The sequence below is a fragment of the Manacus vitellinus genome, unplaced genomic scaffold (genome assembly GCF_001715985.3).
Source record: "Manacus vitellinus isolate BGI_N305 unplaced genomic scaffold, ASM171598v3 scaffold_2_pilon, whole genome shotgun sequence".
NCBI classification, from domain to species: Eukaryota; Metazoa; Chordata; class Aves; order Passeriformes; family Pipridae; genus Manacus; species Manacus vitellinus.
In genome coordinates this window covers 28325452-28340656 of record NW_021940208.1, presented here as the reverse complement: position 1 = coordinate 28340656, position 15205 = coordinate 28325452, and the positions used below count along the sequence as shown (strand labels likewise).

The 15205-nt window shown below is 36.0% G+C and overlaps 1 protein-coding gene across 2 annotated transcripts in view; it reads right to left on the bottom strand.

Annotated features, from left to right (window-relative positions):
• The window catches only part of DGKH (diacylglycerol kinase eta), a 71863-nt gene extending 60892 nt beyond the window's left edge, over window positions 1–10971 (bottom strand). For both annotated transcript variants that reach the window (XM_018071460.2, XM_018071461.2), the window contains exons 1-2: window positions 10861–10971; window positions 8518–8598 (exon numbers count right to left, since the gene is read on the bottom strand). The gene's annotated coding sequence lies outside the window, so the exon portion shown is untranslated. The remainder of the gene's footprint in view (window positions 1–8517; window positions 8599–10860) is intronic.
• Window positions 10972–15205: the final 4234 nt, after the last annotated feature.

Below are 15205 nucleotides of genomic sequence, written 5' to 3'. Positions count from 1 at the left end.
TCTAGACATGGTCATGGGCAGCCTGGTCTAGGTGGCCCTGCTTCCAGAGAGGATAGACTAGATGACCTTCAGAAGTCCCTTCCAAGCCCCAAATTACTCCATGATTCTGTGAAAAGAGAATCCATGTAAAGCAAGTAATCCTGTTACAACATGTAACATCCTGTTACAGCCTCGAACTGCAAAAGACCCAGTAAAGGTCGATTTGTCAGAAATCCAGTTCCCCAGATCTGACCTCATATATTCAATGTCAACCAACTTCTAACAGAAAAGGATTATTCCTGTAGAAGCATAACTTTATAAAGAGACAGTTACAAGAAGCAGGGTAGGAAAGTTCCATGAATTTGGATTGAAGAATTAGAAATTTGTTTTATATCAGCATTTAAATATAGCAAAACCAATAAGCCATTCTTGTAAACGTAAACTGGAAACTGCTATATATAGTTCAAGGCCTGCATGTTTCTTTAAAGTCCTTACATAAAGATTTGTTAAGCCCATTACTCAGCACTGCTGTGCCCTTAGCTTTGGCTTCACCAGCTCATTACACATCTATCAGATAGGATGGCTTCTGTGCTTCAGGAAAGCACTTAGTTATATATTTAATGGCATTAGGCGCAAATGTACACAAAATAAAACAGCAAGTGACTATTTTTTTTGTCTGTAATAACAGATGCCTGTTTAAACATGATCCAGCTGCCTGAAGCCAGGGATCCTTATTCACTAGGAACAGGAAATTTAGTCAAAGTTTACACCAGTGACTTTATTTATAAAATTATCTAGTATACAGGAACTACAGTGAGGAATACTTTCTAAGGTTTCCCCAGGTATTTTAATCACTTTTAAAGCAAGAACAGAAAGAAACACCAGAGAATAAGTCAAGTATAAAACTGCAGGAAGAAGGAAATCTGGCAATCCTCAGTGTTTATTCTCCACACATCTCAACCGCTTCATGAGTGAAAAACAGAAATCTTCTGCAAGCTATTTTTGAAAAAATTTCTAGTAAGCATGAAATCTGTAGAAAACAAGCTCCAGGCAAATGTAACTAGAATAAAAATGTACAATATAGTCCAGAGTGGTCACATTTTTAAGCATCCTCTTGTCTTCCTCTTCTGAAAAGTGTTCAGCTTTCTTGTAATAGGATCAGTCCCAAGTGATTCATCTGTGGATTTCACCCTCACAGCTGAAATGTTTTATTGCTTTTTCATAATGAAACTTAAAGTTTCAACATCTACAGACACCCTAGGGAAAGAGAGTCAGTGCATCAAGTCAGAGACAAGGAGCTTAAAATTTGAAAGTCACACCCAAAGCTACCCAAAGAGCTCTCAGGTTCATTACATTGTTTTGTCACTATCAGAGGGTGGAGGGAAAATGAGCAAGTGCTAAATGGAGGAAAAAACCCTAAGTGCATCACAAGCACACACTAATTGCTTTTGTCTAATTTTTCCTTTCCTCAGCATATTAATTTGCTATTTCAGTTTTTGTTTTGTTTCTAAGCTGCCTGAATATTGAAAAAAAAAAAAAACCAAACAGAAAAACCAACCCTGAGTGGAAAATTGAACAAAATGGAATACAAAGCACTTCCCTTCTCTTTCTGTGGTTTGAGTATTGGTAGGGCTGGGAGAATCAAAAAGCCTTCATCACTTAAAGGCTAATCATGATCTGTATGAAGCAGCAGATAGTTCACAACTAGGGAAAAACCATATCAGTTCCAAGAGTTAGCTACCCGTGCAAAGCTGAGTCATGCTGATGAAGCCAGCACAGAAACTTGAACCATTTTTCAGCCATAACCTACCTCCTGGAGATATCAAGAGACCCCGGGCTCTGTTAGGCTGCGCTAGACTGCAAACAGGGCACGGAGAATGTCTGGATATGCCATTCCCCCATCTGGAAACAGTGCCATGCACTGACCCTTCTGAAAATCTAAGGGCAAAATTTAAAACACAATGCCTCTCAGAGTGGGATTTAGCTCACAGAGGAAGGTACTTAAAGACAAGACATCTGCAAATGTGAATGAACTCCCACTATCATCAATATATACTCTTAACAACATCAACACGCAACTGGAATGCAAAGGAAATTTCAAAGCATACCCAAACCCAGGAGATTATTACACATTCAAAGGATAAAAACCAGAAACATGTTTCCAAACACAAATCCATTCCTTTTGTGTCCCTGTGGTTTATTAAAGGGAAAAGTCAAGCAAGAATATCTCCCTTCAAGGGAACATCAACAGAGACTATATATAGACACTTACTCAAAATAGATTTTTACAAAGAAAAAAAATTGCAGATAGCTGTGCACCAGAGTATTGCTACAGAGCAAACCAGGAAGGTTAATCTATCCAGGCGACAAACAAGGCAGTGAAAAAAGTTTGCTTAGCAATAACTGAAACCAGGGGAATCCACCTCAAGTCTGAAACAAACCAAAGGGTGGTTGCTAAGCCCACAATCCCAGGGGTGTCCCAATACAGGAGTAGGGAGATGATTTCACCAAAATAAAGAATTAAGTAGGACAGTGAAAAAAAAGCAGTAGAAAGATCAGAAAAATTCCGAGTAACCCGTAGGTGAGTGGCACTTAGAAAAAAAAACAGGCTTGAGGTTATCAGTGAAGAAACCATCTCCTGATGTCCACTGGGACAGAACTGCAGTAAATTGGATTTTGTAAACATGTAAGACAGCAGCAGAGAAATACTTCCATTGGCATCCATAAGCTTTCTGTACTTAAATACAAGACCCTGAACTTCAGGTCAATCAAGAGTAAGTAATAAAACTGATGTTATTTAAATAAGGAAAATTGATGTTATTTAAATAAGGAAAAAAAGCCTGAGTTTTAGGATAATTATTCCCAGCTTCAGGAATATCTGTCTTTGTCTCTGATATTTGAAAAGGCAGAAGACTGGAGTGCCTAAACACAAAGATTAAAGGTTTTAAACCCCTTTGGGAAAACGCTCTTCTCATTTCCTCCTAATGTGGCTTGGGGGAAGTTAAGCAGTTCTCACATTCCCTGAAGTTTTTGTAGTCCCTAAAGAAAAGTCTCAAACAACTCCAAAAAAATCTGAGTGGCAAGAAAGCAGGCAAAATATGTTCAAGTCAAGAGAATTTAACACTATCTGGGAAACATACTGCAAAAGTCTGGCAACACGTTCTGTTTTCCAAGCCCAAAGTGAATATTAAAAGTTAATTCTCTAAAATCAATTAGAAGCAGCTAATCTCAATGACAAGCGGAGAGCCAACTGAATGTCAGAAGCAGCAGGACTGAAATAAACTGCTAGAATGCATTACACCTTTCAGGACCATTGAAATACTCAACTTGAAATTCTGACGAATTGCAAGAATTGAGTTTCCAGTACAATTGGGCAACCTCCCATTAAAAACAGCAGCTGTACAGGAGGATTCAAAGATACTTTATCCTTTAAGCTGGTGCCCCATAAATGATATGCCAATAAACTTTACATCCCCAGCCAAGACATAGGATATGCTACATTGAGAAATATGGATAGGAAATACGGTAATCAGGTCTGGAAGAAAACAACATAAACTAGAAGAAAACAATATAAATTTTAACCACACTTGAAGCACAGTTGCCTCAATAGACTATTTGGCCTCACTAACCTATAAAAAAACCATCTAAAAATAACAGGTCGAAGGAAAATCAGCATACAAACGTTTAGTTTTTACAAAATGGATCCAAATCTACAGAATATCAAGAAAAGCACAGACAAACGTATACCGATTTGTTTGTCTGATTGTGTAAAAACATATTAAGCAGAATCCTTTACTTTCAGGTCAAAGCAAACTGGTAAATCTCACAAAAAAAGTGGAAATTAGAGAAAAAAAACTTTAAAGTTTTGTAAAAAAAAATTACATTCAGGGATTAACTTTAATGAAATGACATTTTTTGGGGGGGGTCTTTTTTAATATAATATGAAAAAATACTTTAGAAAAAATTAACCCGTAAAGGGATTAATTAAAGGGATCAATTTGAACTAAATTAAGTACTTCTGTTGAAAAAAGTTAAAACACCAGCCTGATCCATAATCGTGTTTAGTTCAGTCACTGAACTGAAAAGACTCAGTATTTTTATTCCCAATCATGCAATGAGATGAAAAGTTAAGGGATGTAAAAAAGTAAGAAGGGTAACAGGAATTTTTAGTATGAGAAAAGATTAACAGATAATAAGCACCTTGCTATTCTCTGATGAAATTTTGTTGTGTAATTCTTAAACTGGAAGAGGAATGTAAAGTTGCAGTATAGCAATATATATTCATTTACAGGCAGCACAAAATTTTGATTACTTACTTTCCCCCTTGATCTCCAAGGCACTTCAAAGTGAGCCAAGTAAGGTATTAAGCACACAGTACTTGAAAAAGTTCAGTGTCAGTAAAAACAAAGAAATATACACCACAGAAAAACAACAGAAGTGTAGATAAAGTATTTATGTATTACAGACAGCTCCAAATTAGTAGAAAAAGAATCTTAGTATCAATATAGAGGTAACAAAAATGCATAACATGCTGCTGCTGCAGAAAACAGACAAAACATGGGATCCATAAGCAATGCAAATGAGCATTAATTTATAAAATATTCCCAAATGTCTGTGACTTGTGCTTCAGTGACTGTCAAACATGTCACTTCACACACAAGATGATGTTGCAGAATAACAACTGGGAGAACAGCAAGTATAGAAAAGAGTATAGAAAAATATTTACAAATATTATTTACCTTGGAAATTAGTCAAATCAGAAGGATAAATAATAAAAAATATAAAATGCAAAAGCCAAATGGTTAATAGGTTTCTGCTGTCTTTGTGTCATAACATTAGGTAAGAATACTTTATCAAAGCCCAGCACATTAAGAGTTCTCCAAAGAATTATTTTTCCATACAATAAATAATTAGGACTCTATATGGTCTATAGCATTGCTAAAAACAACAAATCAGCAAAAATTATTATATTAGACATTTTTGCAAGCATATCCAGAATCCTAGTAATCAGTGTTATGAGCTGGAATATAAAGTCTCCTGTCCAGTCAATTTCTAATTACTAAGAATCACAGTAGGTTTTCCAGGACAGCAGATCTGCCTACTGCAGCTTCCTCCCTCTCAAGATGACAACTTTCAGAAGATGTATATTCAACAAAAAGCCCTTGATTCAGCACCTAATTCAGAAAGCTGAAAGCAAGGTTCTACATTTTAGGTGCCCTGGATGACAAAGCTCCTATTGTAGTTAAGGGAGAGTTAGTTACTAATCAGTGGAGTCTAAACTGAACTGAGCAATTAGAGAAATATGCTTTAAAGAGCTATTAACCTTATCTTAGATACCTAAATTTAGGAGTCTATGAATCCATCAAGTCCCACACTGAAGTCAGAGCAAGCTGAATCCCCATCCTGAGTATCATACAGTATGTTAATTACCATATTCCTGGAGGGCACCTTCCAGAATGACAGTGAAATTATTTCCTCTTTTACTTTCAGATGCAATTAAATAACAGAATTAATCTAGCCAGAATTTTCACTTTTCTGAATACACATACAGTAAGAAAATGAGTGCCTGTGGCTTTAGGTAATTCTTAGATGCACTAAAAGTTGACCTAACCCAAATCAAATGTCTAAAGCCAGCTGTACAAAGCAGTGCCTCAAAGTCAGTATTTCTACCATAAAATTATTATTTTCCATCACATTTACCACCAAAAAACCCATAACTGAATTAAATGTTTCAAACAAGACTTCGGATGGATTAAATACAGCTGCTGTCACATGATGCCTGTGCATTTAACTTGAGATTCTAGGATAGATTTATAATAACCCAGGGCATTTTATAGAATCACGTGGACTCAACAACTGAAAGGCATCATGGTTAACACCTACAGATTTTCTTTTCGTTGTTAATGTGCATCAGTTCCTCGTCATCAAACACAAGGCAGAGGTAGAAACTTAAGCTAAAAGTTACCTTTTTCTTTTCTCATAGACTTGGGAGACTGGTACCTAACAAGGCACTACGAAGAATCTGGCCTTGAGTGTCATGTAAAGACTCGGAAGTCAAGGGACACCTTTTGTTCTATTTAATAACCTCTAGGTGAGGATGCTCAGAACTACAAAACACCTATAATCTCTTAAGAGGCATTCCAGTGCAAGATTGTGCACTAGAAGCTAATTGCTAGAAGTGAGCTGATTGTTCATTGAAAAGTAACATCATCAGCAATAAAGAAAAAAATTAAACAGATGATCTAAGTTTACCAGCTCCTCATTTTAATCGGCAGATATTTATTTACCTCAACTTTCCCCTTAATCTCAACTTGTTTGCAGAAAGAAAGGAAAAGTAATTCTGGTGAATAAGCAGTGATATTTAGTTACATAAAATATTCTGCAAACTTGTGCATTACAAATAAACTCAACCTTAAATCTGTGTGTTATGACTAATTTTAGGGCTTGAGTTTTATCCATAAAAGAGTATGGAAAATCTTGACACGCACCCCTCTGCCTCCAAACAGACAAACTAGAAAGGGCAAAAGAGGGCAAACCAGTAACTTCTACAAGCTGGGGGTAGGAAATAGAGGGGAGTGGGAGGACTTAAATGACATGACAAAAGGATTTGTTAAAAAAAATATAATTTTAATATAAATATTTAAAGGTGTATTTTCCTGGAAAAATGGTCATTTGGTATATATTCCATCTACATCAGTTTGTGTTAAAAATATTCTCTCTTGGGACAAAGAAACAAGAGGAGGACATTAACTAGATAAGGCTAAAGTTAAGGGTTTAATTTTTGCTTTTTAACAAAGAGAATGCTAACAGAGCATCTAGAACATAAATTAAAAAACCCTCATAATTTTAAGAAAGGCAAAGATTATCTTTTTAAGATGGAAGAAAATAAAAAGCAAAAAGAAATGTTTCTTTTTATTTATAAGCACTATTGCTGGAAAACTAACCACCCACTTCACTTCCAATCCCGACTCCAACCCAGTGCAGGCGAGGTCAGAGATGTTGTACTTCACGGAACTGTGTTGCTGGGATACTGGGTTAGGCAAACACAAAGGAAGATACCAAAAGATTAAGCAAGATGACGACTATTACTATATTTCACAGTCAAATCAGATGACTCTTCAATACAGGAGAGCTTTAAATCCAAATAATTTTTCAAAATGAATTTGTAGACTCCTTAGAGAAAACGCTGCTTGCCCTAAATTACCCAGGACATGAAAATAAACAATGTCAGTTGTTAAAGCTGTAGCCTCTGAGATTTCTTTTTTCACTACTGTCTTCTCCAGAAGTCTAGATAATAGAATCATACTTTTGATGAAGAATGAGATACTGAATGGGTCTAAAGGATTATAAACAATACCAAAACACCAAATATTGTACAAGGAAAAAGAGAACAGGGGAAAAACCCCCAAACATGGTACATTTCTGAAGAACAGAGCTTCTAGACAACAGAACCTTTACAAAAGCAAGCTGGTACCTTACACAGCCACCACCTGATCTGAGGCCTTGGGTCAAAGTACTCTTTTTAACTGCATTCTTGTTCAGCAAAGAAGCTTAGATTTATACAACATGCCAGACTGTCCAGGTCAACATGAGCACGTCTTTGAAGTGCTCTTACTACTTCAGTAGCTGCCTGGGAGGTACTAGAATAAGGAAGACCTACAAAGCTTTCATGAGGCTTGTGTTTGACTGCCTTGGAGAAGAAAAACCAAGACTAGTAATATAGACCACCTGTGGAATTGAAATTCTTAGGAAAATGGAAAATCAACACTTTAATAGAGAACAATGGGATATGCAGGTTGAGAAAAAGGATGCCATCGCAGTCAGTGGGACAAGTCAAGACCTTCAGAAGGTCAACTTTACCCATGGTGTTCTTCATAACTAATTCTTGTTTAAAAAATTTACTTTTCCAGAATCAGTTTACCTGAGAATCAACTTTGTCAGACATTATCACTTAGTTCTAACAAAGCAGTTGAACAATAAATGTAAAACACACCTGTAAACTTACAGAAACAGGAATTTATGAACACTATGTTTTTTTACACCAGTATCAGAATCAAGGCATGACTGTAAGGACAGCTTTTCCACATGACTTTGAAATACACAGGGTTTTGATTGGCAATGAAAAAAATAAAATACACTTCAATATGACGGAAAATCAAAAACGTTATGATAAGAAATTAAAACAAAAACACAATTACATTTGATTAAATTCAGTATGTCGCCTCAAAGAAAAATGACATCACAAACCCAAGCTGTACTGGTAAGTACTATAAAAGTACTAATACTGAATCTTGCTGTATTTTTAATTCCTTATACCATCATCTTTTGAAGTAACTGTTATCTGACACTTCTGCTAAAAAAATCACTGAAATAAAATGTTCTATAGTTGATGTGATACTGTTCCATACATTATACCATTTCCAAATAAAAGACATTTTATTTCCAAATAGAGGAAAATAAGCAATTGAGAGGATTCTTGATTTTCTTAGTAACAGTCTATCCACAGCTTTCAAGAACAGTATTAAAATTGTTCCATACCGTGAAGCTGTTGTTGACATTTTTTGTGCTCGATTCAGCTACGCTTGCATCTGACAGGTCAACTTCATCAAATATTAGAGACTGTGAATGGTAAAGAACATAGAAGCATTAAATTAAGTCTGAGTCCACTTTCAGGTACGCTCACAATATGTGCTTTAATTCCATTGTATGCATTCCAGTTAGAAAATAAAAATAGAAAAAAAAAACAGTGAAAAAGATAGAACACACTGATGATTTGATATCCTTCATACCTGGCCCCTAAATACAGTCCTATCTGCTATCTAAGGGTACATGAGAGCATGGAAAAATGGCTCCAAAATTATATTGTAAAATCTCTTTTAATAGAAGGGTTTGTTTAAAAAGATGTAGCTTTAGGGTCTCTACTGTGTAGCATAAATGTGGTGTCACAGGAATGAGACTCACACTTAGTAAAACATAAATTAATTCATCAGTATTAGGATGGAACTCTAAATTACTGAAGAAACCTATGATACTGTATCCATACCAGAAAATGGAGCTCAAGGGCCTAAAGAGATCCCTTCCACTCCTTTGTTTGATATTCCAATAAGATAAATATATGTCTACTGTAAACACCCCAGCCTCTGGCAAAGTATTAATTAGGTTCTGTTATGCACATGATGGGTTTTGAAGCATAGAAGGGAACACGAACAAAAATACTTTTTTTAGCCCTATGATATTTTTCATCTTCCATGCCATGCGAGGGAGAATCCATGTTGGGGGAGTTCCAGCATGTCTGGATTCAACCTTACAGAGTATTTGCACTTTATTGTTATGAGTCTTGCTTACTCATAACGCTTTCTCTTCTCATCTTTGTTATAGAATCACAGAATGGTTTTGGCTGGAAGGGACCTTAAAGATCATCTAGTTCCAAGCCCCCCTGCCATGGTCCAGGTTGCTCAAAGGCCCATCCAACCTGGCCTTGAACAGTTTCAATGATAGGGCATCCACACCTTCTCTGGGCAACCTGTTCCAGTGTCTCACCAACCTCACTGTCAAGAATTTTTTCCTTGAATCTAATATCCCAATCTCTCCTCTTTCAGTTTAAAGCCATTCTCCCTTGTCCTATCACTACATGCACTTTTCAAAAGTCCCAGTTCTCTTGTAGCCCCTGTAGGTACTGGAAGTCTGCTATGAGGTGCCCAGGACCTGCTCTTCTCCAGGCTGAATAACCCCAGCTATTTCAGCCTGTCTTCATAAGAGAGGTGCTCCAGTGCTCTGATCATCTTCAAGACCCTTCTCCGGACACACTCCAACAGTTCCATGGCTCCCAAAACAGCAAGAACATAGACCCAGAGTGTGCAAATAGCCCATATTCCTCATCTAACAGTGTAGGTTCACATTTTCAAAACAGCTCAGCATCATATTGTGTGTTGATGTTGCCCTTCTCAAAGCTCTTATCTGCCATGTTTATTCTCTATATAGACTGCTTGTGGTAGCACCAAGTGCAGAGAGGTGAGACAACAGAGGTAACTTCAGCACTGGACTCACTGGAATGATGATACTTTTTTTGATTCATTACGGACACACAACTTTGCAGCATGCAATTACAGTCCTGTAGTCCTAGAAAGAGAGATCTCTATGCCTTAGAAAGAGTTTTATTGAGAAGGCCAGGCTATAGAAGATGACAGAGACCTGAAGCACCTCACCTAGAGCTCTCATGAGGTGCTCCAACCCCACAGAGTAAAGGAAAGTAATACCCACTGCAATGGAACAGCACAATCTAAGTCAGCCCAACAAGCCAAAATGCCTCAGTCCTGGCCTTGAGGGGAGGGAGGAAATGCCTTTCAAAAAAAAAAGACAAGTATTCCCCTCTGCTCACCTCCAGTTTTCCCACCAAATAAAATTCAATTGATGGGAAACAGCTTTTTCCCTTATATATCAGTTTTGGCAGAAAATCAGCCTATCTTGGTTTCACATAACTATTTTTATCCCTTCAACAATAATATGGGCATCAGACTAGAAGATTTAATAGAATTCAGTTTGAGGGATAATTTCTAAGCATTATGCAGTTTTTACTTTTTTAACTTTCTGAGAGCCATTCCCCCAAAAGAATCCCCAACTCCTTAAAATGAGTTTATTATTTGTCTGAATAGCCAAAAAGGTTAAAATTACTGTGATAAAGTTCATTTTAAAAAAAAACAACAGAAATCACCAATATCCCTTAGTAAGGTTAATTTAACACACTACATCTTATATACAGAAGTTCTTTTAAAAAACAACCACAAACAAATCATTGTTTATTATTGTTATTATTGGACTTACAAAGCTAAACAAAATTAAGTTACATGTGTATGGCATTAGATACTAACAACATACAATTACCTTTGAATCCTTAGCATAATAAAGTGTACGACCTCGAAGTTTGAAATAACGTTTTTTCCACCTTTGAAAAGAGCTGGTTTGCTTCAGTAGTAATCCTTCTTTTATACTTGTCTGGAAAATATTAAAATACAGAAGACAAGGTAAATACATATAGAAATAGCTACATATATAGATCAAAATTACACTTTTCAAAATTTATGTTACACCTCATATAACATTTAAACTTGTATTTATTCACATTAAATTGAGACTAATTCTCTGGACAACCACATTTTGCATTGCTATTCTTTAAACAATAACAGTGTTGGCAAAATGCTAATTTTAAATGTAAATGGAAAAGGTAGTTGAGAGGCACATAAAGATGAATACAAAATAATTCAATTGCCTGGATAGCAGCAAACTCACAAATATTGAAGTGATCAACAACTGATGTTGGCACAACTCAGAAAAAAAATGCTAAAGGCATGTACAGAAGGTAATTTCCCGTTCCAAATTCAATTATATTGAGGAGAAAAACAATTTCCACATAGCCAATAATTCAACAAGGTACTTAAATGTGTGTCTGACTCAAGCACATGAATTACACCTTTTAAACAGAGGGAACGACCCAGTATTATGCAAGTCATGCATGACTTCAAGTGTATTGCTGAACTACAGCCTTCAGCATGAAATCAGCTTACCATTACAGATAATTATTGTATGGGAAGTGCGAGAACAGTGACAGTTAGGGATATTTTTACCATGCAAATATTTTTAGGCAAAAAATGATTCGCCGATCCTAATCTTTCCACTGCAGACTGAACCCTGCTTATATAAAGCCCATTTTTGAAATGAGTAAGAGACATATTAGTATACTTTAAATGTGTATGCTGTTTTCACCAGTGTGTGGGATTCATCCAACCAATTACAGAAATTCTCCACTTAATCAGACAAAATGACATGACACAGCATACTAATTGAACAAGTCTCAAAATAGATTTTCTTCAGTTTTGAAGCACACAAAAGGTATGAGAAAAAGCAAGTACATTTTTATATTATATTCCAAAATTACTATTTTCAGAATATTTCCAATTTTTAGTGAAATAATGTAATGAGAGTCTTATAATACAATTTCCAGACAATGTGATATATCATTTGAAGTTATCAAACATCTTTTAGAAACTTAACCAAGACCTGACCCAAAGCTCATAAACATCTTCTTCCGTTATCAGATGTCACGTTCTCTGTAACTTTAATGCCTTGCATTAAATAATGAAAACACTGAAAAAACAGAAAGCACTTTAATGTTCCTACCATTTCCTTGAAACGAGAAACGTTCCTGTTATGTACACAGATTGCACCCTTCATTTAGATAGTCCTAACGTCACTAACTAAGAATATGGTCCAACGATCACAAAGCTATTGAATAAATGCTCTCAAAAAAGCAACCCTCTCAGATCAAACATCACAGCTGAAAGTTCAGATTTATCACACTTTGCTTCATGTGCCAGCAATCTGGACCAGTGTATTCAGTCAGCCCTCTTGCTCTAGCTCTAGCTCACCATGCACCATCTTAAGACAGTTCACAATTTTCTGACCAGACTCTAAGATAAGATAGCTTTACATTATATAAATAGATTTAATCAGTTAGTGAATACAAGTGCTTATTCAATGCTGCCTATTGTAGCCATGCAGCACCTGTGCTTCACGTCACTCTCTGAGATTTCAGAAGCTCATCACATGGGATGGGAATAGATGACTTGTGTGTTTATTAAGGGTCAGAAGATGTTAAGACCAGAGAAATGCAGTTCCAAGGAATCGGTACTCCTCATTCATGGCAGGTGCTGACTTACTGGAAGAATTTCCAAAATGGAAGGAAATCCACATTCCCTAAAACACACTATGTGTATTAGGATACACAGAACATATATTATGCTGAATACTTTCTGGTATTATAAACTCTGTTCCAAGAACATAAATCACCCCAAACCTTGCACTATTACTCGCTAAAGAATTAAGTTAACTCTTTCATGCCATTTTCATGCCTATATAAACCATTTTCTATTTCTACTCGTCCATTAAACACTAATATCCCTAATATCAAACCAATAACTTCAAAATCAAATCTATTTTGCAAATCAGCCATTTAAAATTAACTTCCTAAAGCTGGTAGTAAATAACCATGCAGGCTCTACAGAATTTATTTTTTATCAAAATTTTCAAAAAATACTAGACTGGTATTACCCAAGAAGTTAAGCACTTCAAGAAGTATACATCTGAAGTTTACATTTTACCACCAATAACTATATTGAGCTGAGTTTGGACATCTTAAGCAGACAATTCCATGGCTGCAGGCATAAAATTGAGCACAAAGCTTTAGCCAAATATCCTTAATTAACTTTATTTAGACTTTAAAGTGAAGTTGAAAATTCCATCTGCCAATTGAGTCATAAGGTAATCTGTTAATAATGCTCTCCCAAGTCTATAACCAAGTTACAGCACTTCCAGTAATTTGGGATTGGAGGGGACTTCTCAGATTGTTGAATTTGGGTCCACATTATCGCCTACAAACATATTCAAAAGGTCATATTCAAAAGCATTGATCAGGCTACAACTACACCTTAAGAAAGCAATCAATTCCTTTTCTTCTCTCAGTGGCAATTAAGACAGTGCTCCAAGATCTCACTGTTCTGAGAAACCTTTTTATAATTAATCTCAGTTGGACATTTAATCTGAAGCATAAGCAATAATCACTCCAATTATATTAACTACATTCCTATTGTAATTTAGGAGAAAAAAGAAGTGCAGATCCCACAATCCCACTCTACTTCTCACTTTTTACAGAATCACCTCTCATCAGCTTGCCAAAATCTCTAAACTCCCCATACCGCATTTTGTATCATCTACTAATACAAGGTCCCTCTAGAAGGATGGGACTATAATTAGAAGAGAGCAGAATAGAATAGAATAACTATTATAAAATTACTAACAATCTTTACTACTTTAGTCATTAATAAAGAAAAATGATTGACAATGTTACAATCACAACATCACAGTGCTCCACAGTGGCATATTTTCCTGAAGAAATCTAATTATAAAAGTAACTTTTCATAAAATTAAGAAAGTGTACATATGTGTTCAATTATGGAAGAATGTTGAATGCAACTCTACATCTCCAAAATCTACATGACAAAAAAAATGGATTTGTGGGTATTCTGATTACTAAAAATGAGAGCTAACATATCAGCAGATTTTAAAATATCCAGTATATAACACTTGAAAATTCAAAACTAACAGTTTTCATTTCAAAGGCAACCAACTTGCCTTATATCTAATTCACTATAAAGTCCCACATTTCTGCAAAAGACAAATTATCTACTTTTGCTGCTGCTTGAAAGACACAAAGAAAGGATAAAATATTCTGAATTTAGAAAACAGTAAACTGATTATGGACCCATTATTGGCAACTGCAAACTAAAACACTGAATGATTAAAGATAAAGCTCTTCCCTGTGTCCCTTTTCATGTATATAAGTGGACATTCTGCTCAAAATGTGTCAGGAGAGTGAGAAAAACAACATGAGGAAATTTCTGAAAGTGAGGAGGATGAAAATGGTAACAGGAAAGACCATAAAACAGTGCAGTCAAATGCAAACAGGAAATTAAGAGGGTGAAGAAGAATTTGAAGATCACCTTACAACAGATGCTCATGCTGAGACTAAAATGTTCATAAATACTTAAAAGATGAAAGATAGCTAGCAAGTTGGCAGGATCATTTTCCAACAGGGGTACAAAAAGGATACTCAAGGATAAGATCACAGCAAAGAAGCTCTTCAAATTCTTGGCATCTGTCTTTACCAATGAAGATGATGAGATGGTATCTCACACAGAATGTTCTCTGTAACATCAGAACAGCTTCGTCGACATGAAGGGCATGTACAGGAAGTACTAGACCAGTCAAATCTCTAAGTCATGTGAACCAGATGACACCACACTGAGAGCCTTGGAGGTCCTGAAAGGACCACTGATACTAACATATACTCCTAGTAAGACAGTAGAGTCCATACAAAAGAATATTGCTGAGCCCATACATATCTGGCAGGAAAAAGACAACACTGCTTTTGTAAAGGAAAATACTGTCCTGCTTCCTACCGTGAGTTCAGAAAGTGTAGAGGAAAGCACATGGGTAAATAAAGATCCTGTAGACCCGGATTCTCAGAAAGCCTTTGGCAAGGTTTCCCGCCAAAGAATGCTGAAGAAATTTTGTTAGAATTGAATTGGGAAAAGGGGCATGTCGTGAACTGAAAGTTGCTTCAGGGAAAAGATCTAAACCTCACAAACCTCACTAACATTCTCACACCAACTTT